Here is a 16,149-nt window from a genome sequence, read left to right as displayed (position 1 = left end):
ACAGCGGCTTGCACCCGTCACTCCTAGGCTTTCGAATACTGGCCAAGGCTCTTGCTTCCCCCATAGCGCCTTTTTCATGCAAGGCTCAAAATCAAACCCACCTCCATAAACAGCACAATTAACAAAAAAAATGAGGGCTATGCTTCCCAACACCAGGAGTTTAAATCTCAAAATTCACACATTCAAAGTACTACTCAGTATGGAGAACATAGACATCTGTACAGTAACTGAAAGCTGGTTCAAGGCTTCAGAGAGCACCCCAGCACTACTGGGCTACAACTCATGCCACACGTTTCGGCCACAGAACACGGACCGAAACACAAAAGGAGGGGGTGTATCCATATTCATCAAGGATACCTACACCTCCAGGTTAGTGGCACAGCATGATACCTCTGAGATCATCCATGTGCAACTAACATGGGGCAGATCTGCAATGCAAATTGTGGCCTGCTACAGATCAACCTCCATGACCCAGGACCACCACTTCACCTTTCTGGAGACACTGGAAAACATGAAGGTCCTACCAAACACCCGGATATTGGGCGATTTCAATTACCCTACCATTAACTGGGAAAACTACTAGAGTGCAAACTCCCAGGCCCAGCGCTTACTGGAATTCATCAACTCAAATGCCCTGGATCAGCTGGTAAACTCCCCTACCAGAGCTGAAAATATATTGGACCTGGTCATCACAAACATGGGAGATGGGTGATCCACACTGGAGGTCAACCAGTCACTGGTTAGATCAGACCATAAACTAATCACTCTGGATATCCACACCCCACCACCACCCCCAACTAAGGAAACCACAGTAAAAAATTTTTTCTAAAGCAAACTTCTCCTTACTTAAGACAGAGGCGGTAAGTTTCACAAACCTCACGCTAAAGTATAACGCTGCCCAAGATGCAGAAACCTTTACAAATGCACTCTATGAGCACCTACAAGGATGCATGGATCACCCGTCTCCCGTCAAGGATACCTACACCTCCAGGTTAGTGGCACAGCATGATACCTCTGAGATCATCCATGTGCAACTAACATGGCAGGATGCTACTCAGGGTCAGGTTCATATCAGCCTGGGCTATATTATCAAAGAGCTCTCTTTTCATGTAGTCCAGCGAGGTACATTTCAGGTCATTCACACCAACATGAACAATGAACATGAACTATCACCCTATAAGCCTGACTAGCCTGGTCTGCAAGGCTATGGAACGCATCGTCATGGAACTCATTAACAAAGACATTGGGAACCTCCAAACACTTGACCCGACCCAGTTCGGCTTTGTTAAGTGCAGATCATGCCTACTAAACCTGGTTGACGTCTTTGAGACATTCACCAAGGCCATAGACGAGGGAAAGGTTTTTTTCATCGGTTTGGAGATTTTTGTTTGTTATAGACGAGGGAAAGGTTGTTCACACAGCCTACCTTGACCTCACCAAGGCTTTCGACACCATTCCCCACCCGGGTATTACAGGAAAAACTCACCAGCCTGAACATAAACCCCTACGTCACAAGATGGGTTGCCAACTGACTTACAGACAGAACTCACACGGCAAGAATAGTGGGCTCCAGCTCCGACTCTAAACCAGTCACAAGTGGTGTCCCGCAAAGCTTGGTCCTGGGACCCCTACTGTTTGGCATATACTTCTCAGAACTACAGGCAAACACAGAAGGACTATGGTTAACCAAGTTCACTGATGACTGCAAACTGGGAGCCATAATTGACTCTCTGGCTGACTCTGACATCCTCCAAAAGGGCCTTACTGAGATGGATACCTGGTTGTCAAAGTCATAGCCTCAAGCTAAATGCAAAAAAATGCAGAGTCATCCCATTTGGGAAAAACAAAACACCCATGAATTACCACATAGGTGGCAGCCCCCTTAATACAGAACAGGTAATAAGAGATCTGGGGACCCAGGTAGATAGTAATCTCTCCTTTGACAATCATATTGCCAAAGTAGTTAGGAAATCTTTCTATGTGGCCCATCTAATTACTAAAGGGTTCGCATCTAGAAATAGAGGTTATAGTGCCCCCCCTCTACTAATCACTCATCAGACCCATCATAGAGTATAATGTCCCATTTGGGATGTACCTCACAAGACACGTTCAACAGCTGGAGAGACTACAAACAAAAGTACCTCACCAAGAGGATTACTGGCCTCAAACATATGTCCAATGCATGAAAAACTCCGTACTCAGTAGCATAATCGCTTACTCAGAGGTGATCTCTGCCTGACTTACAAAGCCATGTCCAACTCAGAATTGATGGACATGCTCCACCTAAAGAAATCCAAGTCACTGTGAGCCACGTGCTCTAGTGAGCTAAACCTCACCACAACAATAAATAGAACATGGTGGAGGGATAGATTCCTGTCACAGAGACTCCCCATGCTTTTGAACAAAATTCCAAACTACATTAGGCAGAGCCCCTTCACTAACAATCTTCAAGAGAAACCTTGCCGAGTGGCTGGGTAACAGAAAATATACCCCTGGGATCACTTCATTGGCTCTGCTTGACAGAGGATCAGTTAATTAATCAATGGGGCGGTGATAGCCGACACACACTGGCGAGGCTTATAAATGCCCTCGGGCAGATAGCCTAGTACCTACCTATGAACCTATTAACATGCCAAATGGGGCACTGTACTCAATAATGGGCCTTATAAGGGAGGAATACAGGATTGTTATGATCTCCTTGTCCCAGGATGAGATACCCTTCTTATGAGGTGGGCTATGTAGGAAGTTTTGCGTACAATGGAAGCAACATGGTGGTCAAAGGTCAAGTTGTTATCAATCTGGGTGCTCAATTCCCTCATGAGTGCATGCTTAGAACATTGTTATTAAACCCTGAAGGGGATGATGATGCATTTTTTTTGTATTCAGCTTGAGGCCATGTTTCTGGCACCTGTCATTTGTTTGGGTGAGACCCTCTTGGAGGATGATCACATCACTAGGGGAATTGATTACTGCACCCAGCTTGCAGGCATCTGCAAACTTGGTCAGCCATAGCCCACTAGTTTTGGACTGCACCTCAGAAAAGTACATCCCAAATAACAGAGGCCCCAAGACCAAACCCTGGTGTACACCACTCGATACAGGTCAACTGCTTGAAATGACTCCCCCTTCTTTGACTAGGTGGGTTCTATCAGTGAGCCAGTCAGATACCCATCTGGTAATGGATTGATGCCTAGTACAGAGAGTTTATCTATTATGCCTGAATGGGGAATAGTGTCGAAGGCTTTGGCCAGGTCAAAGCAGGCAGTGTGCATTGCCTTCCCCTCATTAATGGCTTTGGTGACGGTCTCAAAAAATTCTACCAAATTTAAAAGACATGACCTCCCCTTAATGAAGGCAAACTGTGTGGACTGAGTGTTTGGAGGTTACCATTGTCCTTGTTAATGAGGCTGATGATAATCCGTTCCATGGCCTTGCAGATTAGGCTAGTTAGGCTGATGGGTCTACAATTTCCTGGATTGGAGGACACTCCCCCTTTGTTCAAAGGGATGACAGTGGCTGTCCTCCACTCAGCTGGGACAAAGCCGATACTCAAGCTATGGTTGTCTAGGGCACCTAACGGTGCTGCAAGTTCCTGCTTGAGTTCATGTAGGATGCAGCCTGGGATGTTATCGAGTCCCATGGAGGCAGTATTTTTTGCCTTTGAGAGAGCAGTAATGGCCTGATTCCTTTATATAACTGGAAAGGGGCAGGTTCTGGGAATGTCCTGATTTACTGATGGAGGGGGGAGAGGGGTGAAATTATCACTGAATCTGTCAGCCAGCAAGTTTGATATATCTACAACTTTTGGATATGTGATGTCCTGGACTACCAGTTCTGAACAGATCTGGGTGCTACCTTTGAGATTACAGATGTGTGTGAAGAAGGCCTTATGGTTGTCTCTAGTAGATGTGGCTAGTTTGGACTCGAAGTTTGCTTTGGAGAATTTCACTAGTGCTCCTATTTGTTTGTTTAGTCAAGGACAGATTGCTTCCAATTGGGCACCTGCTCCTTCTTGGTCCAAACAGCAATTTTTTTCTTTTCCTAAAAAAATGTATTTATTGCAGATGTCCACCAGACAGGTTTACTCTTCTTTCTGGAGAATGATTTAATCCTGTCAGGTATTCCTGATTCTTTATATAAATGTTCGTATAGTAATTTGGTATAGTTTTGGATGCTAGTGTCAGTTCCTAGAGATACCATCCCTCAGGAGGCTGTAATCAGCTTTGGAGAAGTTTATTGTTTGACACTAGCTAGAGCGGGGTCGGGGGAGATGGTGACTTCAAACGTGACCACTTTATGGTCAGATCTTATAAGGGAGGATGATATTGCAGGGATGCTGCAGTGGTTACTCATGTTGGTTAATACCAAGTCCAAGATATTACCACCTCTTGTGGGTGTATCGACTAGCTGTTCCACAGGATTTGCACTGACAAAAATCGAGGAATCTCTGGGCATTTGTGTTCTAGCATGAGTGGTTCTTCCAGTCTATGTTTGAGTAGCTAAAGTCACCCAGGATCAGGGTAAAGGGTTGAATCTTGATAGATTCAAAGAGGTCTAGATAGGCAGTTTGGTCATCTTAAGTCAGATTTCGGGGCTGGTAGCTAGTTATGATTTGTATAGGGGTCTTGTCAATGGTTAACTGCACCTGGAATGTCTCCTGTGCGTCATACTGTCTGACCAGCCTGGAGGTATGTATGTATTTAATATATATTGAGACATCACCTCCTTTGGCTTTACTACCCACAGTTTGGGGTCTCAATGCATGATATGATGAGTAACCTGGCATGGCTGGAGTGTTCTTCGAAGCTCTGAACCAGGTTTCTGTGACTGCACAGATGTCAGCATTTTCTAGGGTTAAGAATGCTTGCAATGAGTGCAGTTTCATCTCTAGACTCCTAGCATTTAGCACCATAACCTTTAATTTGGGTTTTGTTGAAATTTTTATGTTGGTAGTTTTAACCTCTTCACTTTTTCTAAAAAAGGCACTATGGGGGAGGCAATTGCCTTTGCCAGAAGCCTGAAGCCCAAGTGAGACAGATGCAGGCCATCTCTGGCAAAGCATTGTGGTCTGTCAATCATATTTTCCCAGGCTGTCAGGTACTGGCTCCCCCTGGAATGACACCAGAAACTAAGCCAATTGTAAAAGTCAATCATTTTCTGTTTGTATTAGGGCATCATTCTGGGTTATGGTAGAATGCTGCTTAAGGCTAGGGACATACCTGTCTGGGACACATATTTAGTGAGTTCAGTCGTGTCTCTCTTCATATAGCCCAGGGAGGTATGTCTCAAGTCATTCACAACAACATGGCCTACGACAGAGTCATAACAGTACCTGTTGTTGAGAGACCAGAGTTTGTGTGTGACATGGTGGATTCTGGCCCCTGACAGACAACTAACCGTGACTTTCTCCTTATCCAACCTGGTAAGAGGCACATCTGTGCGCCTCACAATGGAGTCTCCTATGACTAACATGTTGGGTTTATGGTTAAGCCTTAGTGGTTGTGAGAGACAGGTGTGTGAACAATACATGGTATGTGATGTGGAGATCGCATGCAGTTTTGCCTTGGAGATCTCCTTTGTTTGGGTATTTTTTTGTTGAAGGCCTCCACATATGCTGGTGTGTGTTGTGTAGGTGTGGGTGGTGTTTGAGGTGTAGTGATTGTGTTGACAACCTTCTCAGTTCCAGATACATTGGCTTGTGAGGGAGAGAACATAGACTCTGGGCTTCTAATGTAATTGCATCTCTCACAAATTGTGTTCCTAGGTGATAGTAGTAGGTGGTTGTCTGTGTACATGGCAGTTGCTACACTGTCTCAGGATGCCCAAATCAACCAGACTGGCAGAAGAAACTGTAGGAAATTATCCATCCATATTTCTCAGAATCTGAGAGAGGCGAGGGAGAGCTCAGGGTAATCCTAAAGCCCAGGTGCTTAAACCAAAACTGAGAGGCTTAGAATAACACTTGCAGTTTAAACAGGATATAAACAAGCAGTAACAAATGCAACAGAAAAGATGCAATTGAACACTTTAGAGAACAAGCTGCAGCAAGTAGCAGAAAAAGCCAGATGAAGTAATGGAGCAGGAGGAAGAAACACAAATACAGTAAAAGAAGATAAATAAAATGTTTTTTTTTTAGTAAAGTGGAAAGGGAGAGAAGAGGAACAGAAGAAAAATTGAGGTTAAGGAACTAAGGGGTTTGACCTTCCCAAATGATCCCTGTATTAGGTAGAATAAGCTAATGAGATGGGACTGGGAGGAGTGTCCCTTATCAAACTTACAGTAGGGGTGGGCAACAGCAAAAGCCACCAACTTGAAGAGTGGAACAGCAGTTGGGTGGGGGGGGAAATTCAACCACAGATCAGTTGAGTAACAACAGATTGCATCTGAAATATCCAATTAATCATAGCAGAACATGGACATGAGAGAGAGACAAAAAATAAAGAGGACATCTGGTATCTCAAAGGAGACTGCACAATCGGTAAGAGATTATAGTTTTACATAAAAAGAACAGATGGCCAAACCTATTGTGATATCAAGAATAAGAATGTGCAATAGTGAAAGAAAACAAACTTTTAAAGTGTTAATTACCCAGTGTAACCCACTAAAGCAAAGTGTGACATTACAAATAGCAGGGAGATCCCTCATGATTACGTAGGTTCAGGTGTGGAAAGATTATTCCGAGGGCCATCTGAAAAATGAGGCGGTACAGAGATGTCTTTATCTAAACACAATGTGCAGGTTTCTGAATTGTCTGGTTTCTATTATTTCTACTTAGTTTCAGAGTCCAGGGTTTATTCCTTTGTTTATAATATGCTTGTAGCTTGTACGCTTCTCCTGTATCCTTGTAAGTGTAACTGCAGGTAAATCAACTTCCTCCCACCTACATAAAATACTCTGGAGTCTTTTAGCAGTTGTTAGAAAAGTTATTACAAAAACTGGAAACTGAACTCAGTTCCTATATTCAAAGAATGTTTAAATTTGACAACACTATGTACAAGTGAAAAAGAAGTGATCAGGATAAGAACTATAAATCATACTAAGACTTTTAGTGGTTGGGATAGCCTTGAAACGTTGCTACTGATAAACCAAGACTCTTAATGAATTGTGTAAGATTACCTTTATGATTCAATGTAGTCCTAACACTGTATAACAGTATGTGATGTTGAATTTTTTCCTGTGTATACATTGTAAAAATGGTATATTAATAAAATTTTTCTTTAAAAAAAACTTTCTTTTTTTTTTAAAACAAGTTTATTGTTTTTAACATACAAAATAAATATCATAACAATTTTATACAAGCAATTAAAATAGAAATAGTTATAAAACATTCAATAAAATAACCAAAGTATTTACAAAGACATCCACTACAAATCAAATCAATTGATTAAACTATAATATCATGCTATTGAGACTAAGATTTTTTTAACAGGTTTTGTAAAGTATCCCATATAATATAATAAGATGTTTTTCTAGTAGTTCTTGATTTTATTGTCATCAATTCCATATGACACACTTCAGTCATAACATTTTTTAATTCATTAAATGAAGGAGGGGTATCTGAAATCCAATTTCTGGTTATTATTTTTCTAGCCACTGCTAGAATAGACCATAATAAGGGAAGTTTAACTTTTTTAACACTTTTAGGAACAGGTGTGTTAAATAATATAAGTGATTTAGAAACAATGAAATTATCTGTGAAAAGGGCCTGCAAAAATCATTGATTAACTTCCAATATTCCTTCAATTTTATACAGTCATAAAACATATGTGCCCAATCAGCATTTATTTCTACATTACATCTTTTACATAAGTTGTCTTTATTATTTATTTTATTCATCATTAAAGGTGTATAGAAGGATCTATGTAAAAATTTCCAAGTAAAAAGTCTCTAATTAATGGAAGAAGTAGTTTTATAAGCAGATTCCAATATATATTGTTTATCTTGTTGTTTTGGTGATTCACCATTAATGGAAATGAAATAATTCCAATAGGTATCTGAATTGTAATGAGTTTCTTCTCTGATAATTTTATGTATGTATGAGAGCTTACCTTTATCAGAAACTCTATGTAAAAAAAAAAAAACTTTCTAATTGAACTGCAGCCTATAAACTGTCCACTTGATTCACATAAATGACAGAAATGTAGAATGAGGCACCAGAATATGCTTTTCCTTTTATTTTTGTATTTGGATGCATTGTGCATTAACTTCACATTTTTATATTTATTTTATATATATATTCATGACTAAAAAGGTCCTCAGTGACTGGTTCACTTACTCAGGTAGCAAATAAACACAATACATATGAGCATAGCATTTTAATAAGGTACTCATAACTCTCAGAATAAAGACCACTCCTTAAGATGGGACAAGACCTACCTGCTGAAACTAAGGTTTCATAGTTCTCTAACATCACTTCCTTATGAAGCTCCTTGTCTTGTTTTGTTAACATCTTCATCTCCTCTGCTGAGAAAGTAACAGCAACATCCTCAAAGGATTCTGGAGCCTGTAAAAGACATGTGATGCAGTTCATCTTTTCTTTTACTGGGGTTGGTATAAAATATGCTGTTTTCATGTAATGCATTCAATTTAAATTGTGTTATTTTTTTTCGGGTCTACATTACCAGATCGAAAACCCATTTCAGCGAACACCACAAGACTGACACGTATAGCGTAAACTATGGTAACGACGAACATTCAAAACCGTGAAACACGAAATGTCGAAGTGTCATGGTTGGCCCATCTGCGGTATAGCTCCATAAGATAAGTGTGCGATAGTTACAGACCTTAGGGTTAGGGTGCAGGTTAAGGTAATTGCACAGATAGTAATGTATGTAAGGTTTAGTGTAGGGTTAAAAGTAGGGTTTGGTTAGTGTATGTATGTGTTTTATTAATTATGTTTGGGTATGTAGCGCACGGTGATGATCGCCAACTATGACGGTTTGAGATTTGAGAATTTGCAGTTTAGGGGGTTTGGCGTATTTTCAGTTCACGCTATACGTGTCGGTCTTGTAGTGTTCGCTGAAACAGGTTTTCGATCTGGTAATATAGATCCTTTTTTTCAGCAGGGTAGCACTGGCATTTGATACCAGAAGTGCAGTTAAAACAGTAAAACTAAATGAGTCATTAACAAGTGCAAATTTCCTTTCCACAATTATGCAAGTCACAAAGTCTTCATTTTTGAGTTGAAAACTGTCCCTTTGCTGCTATCTCTCTCTCCCCTCTACACACATTAAGGTCAGCAGTAGGAGGGCACAGAGTTCCAGTTAAAGATTTGTGTGTAGAAAAAGACTTGGTGACCTAATTTAGGGAACAGGAAAACAGGAAGCAAAGAGGGAAGCCTTGAAAGATGGAAAGAAAAAGTGGGATCACAGCTGAGTAGGAATGAAAACGTAGGAGCAGGGATAAGATGGAGAAGGCATGGGGCTGTGAGATAGTTGTAGAAGCTACTGGAAGACAGCATCAGAGTAATCGAAGGGTGACAAACCATGGAGGATTACTTAAGAAATCTACACAAAATGGTCCAAGATGGTAGTCAAGATGTAGCAGGAACAAGATATCCACTCTGTGGTGGTGGAGAAACCGACTGGTGGAATTACTAATATGGTTATGTAACAGTAGGACAAATTCATTCAATGGCCAGTGGTGCACGGAAAATGGATGGGGTCCAAAGGACAGAGGGGGTATAAGAACAGCTGGGTTAGAATATGAATAACAGCTGAGGGAGGGATAATCCAAAACCAATCATTTGTCAGTGCCAAATGTTACCTGCGTTAGTGCAAGACTCAGCAGCATGCAGCAGGGTAAGACTAGAGGCATACAGAATGAGAATGCAGCAAGGCTCAGACAAAACTGTGGTCTAAAATGTATCCAAAGAGGAATAGACTGCCCAGATCAAGGGTTACATCAGTTAAATTTATGTTTGCTTCTGCTAGAGCTGGTGGAATTCAGGTAGATGTAAAAGAAGACCTCCAATATTTCACAAGTGCAACACTTAATACACAATAAAAAAGAAGTTAATCATTTTCGTCCTTTGTAAAGTGAATCTTGGAGTTTCTCAAACCTGTCATTTAATGAATTTTCACACATTTCTTATGCAGGAATCCATCATAACTATTTACAGTCTTTATACAACATCGATTTTTATGGTGGATTTGGTTTAACTGAAGTAAGTTTTATTTTTAAAATGATGTCAAACATTACGAACTTTATTATTGTGGGGTGAATTGTCATGTGGTTGTAGACGAGTCTAAATGTGGGAAAACTCATTAAATAGCAGTTTTGAGAAAGTCCTTGGTTCATTTACAAAGGATAAAGGTGCTTAACTGCTTTTTTATCATATATTACATGTTGTTCTTGTGAAGAACTGGAGGTCTTCCATATCATTTTGGAATTCTTGTTGGACTCTATCTTGCTCTCTGGTTATCTGGTAGTTTTTTTAATGCACCAAATGGTTATGCTCTATGGAGCAGCGTACTACTGAGGGAACAGTTGCGCGGTGGATAGCACTGCCTCCTCACAGCAAGCGGTTCCCCAGATTCTTTGCTGGGATGCCTTGTGTGTGTGGTCTGCATGTCCTCCCTGTGTACTTGTAGGTTTCCTCCTGGTGCTCTGGTTTCTTCTTAAATTCCAAAGACATGCAGTAGATGGAATGGACACTCTAAATTGGCCACAGATGTGAGCGTGTGTGTGTGTGGTGTGGATGAACTACAGTGGCACGACTAGCCACGCAGCAGTTAAACCTGGTCTCTAGATGATTGTCACTGTTGAAGTAACATCCTCACCCCATATGCAAAAATGGGAAAAAGGGGTGTGGATGTGGATGGATGGACTTTTTAACTTCTTAAATTGATCAGTCGTGTCACGGAGAAAGTGAACTTACTGAACTACCTCCTGTGGGGAACATTCAATTTACGAGCTTGCTGATTAGTTTGTCCAATCAGCATGTACATTTTGAAATGTTAATGTCCTTTTACTGTATAATTACCATTACAGCACCTGCACATAGGGTTGCCACCTTTTCATATATCCATAGTGGGACATTTTCGGGACACACATCAGATTTTACAGGCCGACACAAACCCACAGTCAACACAAGGGATAGAACTTTCCTTTCTTGCCAAAATTTAAGCTTATTCTTGTAGCAGTTTAGTTGCTTATCCTGTTTCTTGTAACATGTAGGTATTTTAGATGCAGAAAGAACTATTGTATGCAACTATTACATTACATCTGGGACATAATTATGTCCTATAATCTCAGGACATTTGCCACGTTTAATATATTTGGTCAGGACACAACCGCCCAAAGAGGGACTGTCCCTCGCAAAGTGGGACAGGTGGTAACCCTACCTGCACAAATGCTCTGCAAATGTAAGCAACAAAACCAGAAGCAGGAAAAAGCATGTTAGCAAATTTTTATGAATGAATGTGACCTTTCTTTTCTCTCCAGTTACAAACAGGATAATAGTTTGTTTATTCATGTGTAGTAGCATAAAGCTAGCTCCTCATGTACAAAGCAAATAGACTATCATGTCATGAATTAGTTCGCTTGAAGACCTACAGCCATACCTCTCAGCTGTCCAGATTTTAACAAAATGGCCATATTTTTGCTCTGTTTCTCATAAAATTTGTGGTGTTCTGGCACAGTGGTGAGGACCGAAGTCATTAAATAATTACTGGTACTTGACTTTCAGACTTCATATCCCTCAGAAAATGCATGCTAAAGCAAAACCTCTTACTCCCAAAGAAACTGATTAGGTTAATTAGGCAGGATCTGCTTCTGATGGAACTGAACTGGCTTGGGTTGATGTCCTTATTTATTAATTCCATAATAATCTTTTCCACAACCTTACAGGTGAGGTTGGTCAGGTTTAGGAGTCTATAATTACCTGGGTCCATTGACAACTCACCTCTGTGCAAGGGGATGCCAGTTGCTGGTCTTCATTCTTCTGGCACAAAGTCTGTTTGAAGGCTGATATTGAATAGCTCCAGTAGGGGTTCTCACAAAAAATGTGGTCCCTCTTTATAACTGCAAAATAAACAAGTCAGATTATTCATAAACATCTACTGCTGTGTTCTTTCCTGCTAACAGGTTACTGCAGAAAGTTGTTATAAGTACCCCTCCTCCAGTGAGGCATGTACCTGGGGAAGTGGGTTTGGCATAATGGCTAAGGTTGCCACCTCAGAGACACAAGGTGCAGGGGCTTGATTCTCACCTGGGGTTGTTGGCCAGGCTTAATAATAGCCCTTAAGGGCAGTTATCTTAACATTTACCTGTGAACCTATAGGACTATAGAGGCATCCCAATATGTTATCTGACCCCAATGAAATGGGCTCATGGCCTTGGACAGTGCCTTGAGGACTTGTTATTGGGAGATTTTTAGGAGGGTGTAGATGTAGGTATGTGATCTAGGAATATACACGGGGAGATGGAGTTAAGTTTGAGCTAAATTTGTCCTCTTGTATATCGGATATGTCCTCTGAGTCTCAGTATGTGACGTTATTTACAGATAACTTTCTGCATTGCTGAGAATTGTTTCTGATGTTTCTAAAACTGTCAAAGAAGGCTTTGTGGTTATCCTTCACCTGGGTAGCTATAATTTACCTCATATATGGCTTTGTTGATTTGATTAGAGTCCAGAGTCCCCTGTTAAGTTTAGCAGGACTCTTTTTAGCATTATGAGTGTTAAATTTATTTTTGCATCAATGATGTTTTTCTTTTATTATACAACCTGTTTATATCTTGGTTCCACCACTTAGGTTTATTCTTACATTTTGTACTGTATTTTCTTTGGAGGGGACAGATGAGTCTATGCAGCTATTTACATGTGCACTGAATTCCAAATACAGAAAGGTGGGATAAACTAGTACATGTTGTGGTAACTATATTTCCTCTATCCATGAGAGCCAGTAGTGATAAACCAGATGGTAGTTAGCATTACTGATGTTAATGGAACATCACAGTATATTAAATGTGACCAATGATAATAGCATACTGCAGGGTCTCTGTCTCTTTCAGCTTTTCCTGATTAGAGGTCACCACAGCGGATCACCTTGTCCGCTCATGATTGGCAGAGGAGTTTCTACGGGGTCGAGTTGCCAGCCCGGCGCCCAACCTTCCACAGAAGGCACATGCACGCATGCACTCACGCCTAGGGCCAATTTTAGCATGTCCAATTCACTTGCAGCATATCTTTGGGGATGTGAGAGGAAACCGGAGCACCCGGAGGAAACCCACACGACCACAGGAAGAATATACAGACTCCGCACAGAAGACACCCCAGCCGAAGATCGAATCGGAGAGCCTCTTGCTGTGAGGAGACAATGCTAACCGCTACACCACCACGGCAGGGTATTATATGTAATAACGGAGTATTACATGACATTGCACATGGCTGATGATAATGCCGTAAATAGGGTATTACATGTGATTGAAGTCAATTGAGTATCACAGGATATTCCACAAGATAGGAGACAATGGAGTATCATGGCATACTGTATATAACTGATGATACTGAAGTAACACAGGACATTCCACGTCACTGATTATAATGGACAATCACTGTGATGATAATGGAGCAGCAAAGCATATTACAATTGAATGATAAAGCAGTATCACAAGACATTACATGAGTGGTAATGGAGTATCATGGGATATAACATGTGACTGCCAATAATGGAGTACCACATGATATTACATGTGACTGATGACAATGGAATGTCATGGGGCAGTCCATGTGACTGACGATAATAGAGTATCACAGGATATTACATGTGACCAATGACAATGATGTAGCATGGGATATTACATGATATATAACATTTAAGGATGGCTGGATTCCAGTTCTCACAAGGTTGGTATACACTCTAACTTAACATGAACTATTAGTAGCGCAAGTACCCAAGACCATTTTATTTACCCAACTGGGGCAAACATGCTGCAAAACTCATATCTATAGCTTCTTTTCCTTTCTTCCAAAAATAAAGATGAAAATTCTGCCAGAGCACAGTGAAAAGGTTTGTGGGTCGATTACCTATAATTGTATGTCCTGTACAAGGGTGATCTCTGAAACATTGTCATATGTACTGGACTTTACCTGACTATATGTGAATCCTGCACAAGTGGATAACTCACAACAAACACCACATTACTATGCTTCTGGACGTTTACAAATACTTCTCTTCAATTACTGTCAATTTGCCTGATTGATGATAAACAAATATGGAATTAAGGACCCTTGGCCAATATATGTAAATTATTATGCACCTCCCCACAGCCCAAGTATGCATGAACTGTTTTATGTCCTCCCCGTTTTAACTAAAGCAGAGAACCTATCAAGGATGCCCACTCTCTTCCATGTTCTTTACATTAACAGTGAAGACTTTAGTGGTACAGCTAAGAGAAAATTCTCACTGACCACAACCATATATGTACACCCAGGTGGATTGAAGATAAATGCATTGTTTGGCACTTTGAGCTGAAAGACAGTTTTTTTTTTCAGAGTTATGCTTGGTTCTACAACATCAGTTGAGATACTGGGCCTCTTTCTGCTCAACAAGGCCTGTATTAGAGAACAAAATTATCAACAATAAGGTTTAACTGACCCAAATATCTGGGCACACTACTAATGACAATGAAGAGGATACTGCTAAGTTTCTTCCTGGCACACTTGCATAGTGACCGGTAAAACTTATACTCTGATGGAAAGAACTATTCCCACCATTTTTAATTGTTAGCCCACAGAAAGTACTCCCCCCACCATTTTAATTAAGTTAGCCCACAGAAAGTACTCCCCCCACCATTTTAATTAAGTTAGCCCACAGAAAGTACTCCCCACCATTTTAATTAAGTTAGCCCACAGAAAGTACTCCCCACACCATTTTAATTAAGTTAGCCCACAGAAAGTACTCCTCCTACCATTTTAATTAAGTTAGCCCACAGAAAGTACCCCCACCATTTTAATTTAGTCCTCTTAAGATGATGCTCCCTTTTTTTGCTCCAGCTTCCATTTACACGGTTGTCTCAACAGCCAAAGTGTTGCAGTGGGTTTTACACAGAATGTACAACTCCCATGGTGAACAAGAGGAAATTATGTGCTGCTGACAAAGCAGTGCTAATTTTCCTGAACTTTCATCCTTAAACTCAGAATGCATACTTATTAAGGAGGAATCACAAGCTAATCTATAAGAAGATGTAGATATTTTCAAATACAGGAATATTCAAGAAAAAAAAACTGCATCTCCTCATGGTATGAAATCTGTCTGAAATGACTGAAAGATCTTGATCAAGACTTGAGGTAGTCATAAGCCCAGAAAGGATAAGGCAAGTTAGGGAGATCATGGAACTCTGAAGATGTCCAGACAGACAACAGCCTAGCCTTTTATTCTAATTGGCAACCTCAGGAAATGTTTCTGCACAGATCTGCATTAAGTAGGGTCTTGTAAGTTTAAAACTTGTCATTGATTGAAAATAATTCTAAATCCTACTCTGTACTATTAAAGCAGTTCTTAGAGCTAAACTCCATCTTTTTCAAATACGAGCTTCATCAAATACCTCTACTCACATAAGATCACCAAAAGGCACTGGTTACACAAATATACACATGGGTCTGCCCAACCAAGTGTCAAAAGTGTATAAATGTTTTCTTTAACCAGCTCCTTTGATTCAAAAAATGAATACTTACAAATCTAAACTGACTACCAGATCCAAGATATACATTTTATGATTCTCTGACAGCTTGGATAAAACAATTACATACTCCTTTGATGGCAATAACTCATTTCTATCATTTAATAAATGTCAAAACCCCTTCTGTAGGTTAAAATAATAGAATCATTAGATCTTTGCTAGCACTGTTCATAACCAAATAACCCACATGCAAACAGGATACTGTCTTGCCCTGTTACACAAAGATTTTTGGGTTAAAAATGAAGGAAGACAATATGGATTCACCTAGAGCTCGACTTCCACCTCTGGATGACATGAAATTTCTGCTACTGGGTTAAGCACACCTCCCTCAACATGTTTTCCCCAAGACTACTAGACTGGGTTAGACAGGCATCCCTTTTTCAGACTAAGGAATTCTCTGGAAGGAAACTCCAACAAAGAAATGGCACATCATAGTTACTGGTTCTCTAAAGCAACAGTATGTGG

The 16,149-nt window shown here is 40.5% G+C and overlaps 1 protein-coding gene across 1 annotated transcript in view; it reads left to right on the top strand.

Annotated features, from left to right (window-relative positions):
* Positions 1–16,149, top strand: part of LOC122814448 — a gene marked incomplete at its 5' end in the record, with an annotated part of 380,650 nt that overhangs the window by 70,425 nt on the left and 294,076 nt on the right. The window lies entirely within an intron of this gene.

The sequence above is a fragment of the Protopterus annectens genome, chromosome 10.part0 (genome assembly GCF_019279795.1).
Source record: "Protopterus annectens isolate FY-2018-M chromosome 10.part0, PAN1.0, whole genome shotgun sequence".
Taxonomy (NCBI): domain Eukaryota; kingdom Metazoa; phylum Chordata; order Ceratodontiformes; family Protopteridae; genus Protopterus; species Protopterus annectens.
Note: the sequence above shows the minus strand (reverse complement) of the source record. Positions and strands in the feature narration are given on the sequence as shown.